The following is a 1,329-nucleotide window of genomic DNA, read 5'->3' as shown; positions in this document are numbered from 1 at the left end:
ATGTTTTTAAGAGACTGATTGGGTTAGAACCATTCGGTGGTTCCTTATAGAGCCTTAAAGATATTTAATTATATGTTCTTATCAACAGTAATATAACAAGCTTTAATTTGATGATGTTTATTGTTAAATGCATGTTGGGCTAGTGATAAGCAGAGCCAAAGGAAAGGAAGGGCAGGCTGAATATATTTTGAGACAAGCACAATTAAGAAAAGGCGGGAAAAAACCCTTTATTTATTTCACCTAGTTGTTATATCTAAAAAGGTAAAGGTTCCCTTGCTTGAAAGCCAGTCGAATCCGACTCTAGGGTTGCGGCGCTCATCTCCGTTTCAAAGCCGAAGAGCCAGCGCTGTCCAAAGACATTTCCGTGGTCATGTGGCCGGCATGACTAAACACCAAGGTGCACGGAACGCTGTTACCTTCCCACTGAAGTGGTTCCTATTTATCTACTTGCAATTTCTTGCTTTCGAACTGTTAGGTTGGCAGGAGCTGGAACTAGAAACGGGAGCTCACTCCGTCATGTGGCACCCAAGTCTCGAACTGCTGACCTACCGACCTTCCACAGCCTGCAGTTCAGTGTCTTAACCACTTGAGCCACCGCAGCTCCAGTTGTTATATCTACAGCCCCATTTTTCTTCCAGCATGGAACTTAAGGTAGCTTACATAGGATTCCCCCCAAAAAATCCCTGTGCAGGCACCAACTAGACCTATACCTAAGTCTGCCAACTTTGGGTTGGGAAATTCTGAGACATTGGGGGATAAGAACATAAGAAAAGCCAATGCTGGATCAGGCCAATGGCCCATCTAATCCAACACTCTGTCACACAGTGGCCAAAAATACCAGGTGCCATCAGGAGGTCCACCAGTGGGGCCAGGACACTAGAAGCCCTCCCACTGTTGCCTCCCCCAAGCACCAAGAATACAGAGCATCACTTGCCACAGACCAAGAGTTCCTATCTATACCTTGTGGCTAATAGCCACTGATGGACCTCTGCTCCATATATCTATCCAATTCTTTCCTGAAGCGATCCATACAATGGTCACCTCAAGACTGGAGTTCTGTAATGCTCTCTACATGAGGCTTCCCTTGTCTCAAATCCGGAAGCCACAGCTAGTGTGGAATCTGGCAGCCAGGCTCAGGCTTCCCAAGTCCCCCCGGGGGGTGGGGAAACCCCCGCCCCAGAGGCCCGTTCCCCGGCGCCGCTGGATCGGGCCCCAGGGGGGACTCCTCCCCGACATGCACGTCACCTGGAAGTGACGCAACCACGCCAGGCACGCTGGGGGCGGGGCCACGGCCATACAAGGGAAAACTCTATGGTTTTCCCTTGTATG

The sequence above is a fragment of the Gekko japonicus genome, unplaced genomic scaffold, assembly GCF_001447785.1.
Source record: "Gekko japonicus isolate JY-2015 unplaced genomic scaffold, Gekko_japonicus_V1.1 scaffold500, whole genome shotgun sequence".
Lineage (NCBI taxonomy): Eukaryota > Metazoa > Chordata > Lepidosauria > Squamata > Gekkonidae > Gekko > Gekko japonicus.
The sequence above is the reverse complement of the archived record's forward strand: the minus strand, read 5'-3'. Positions refer to the sequence as shown.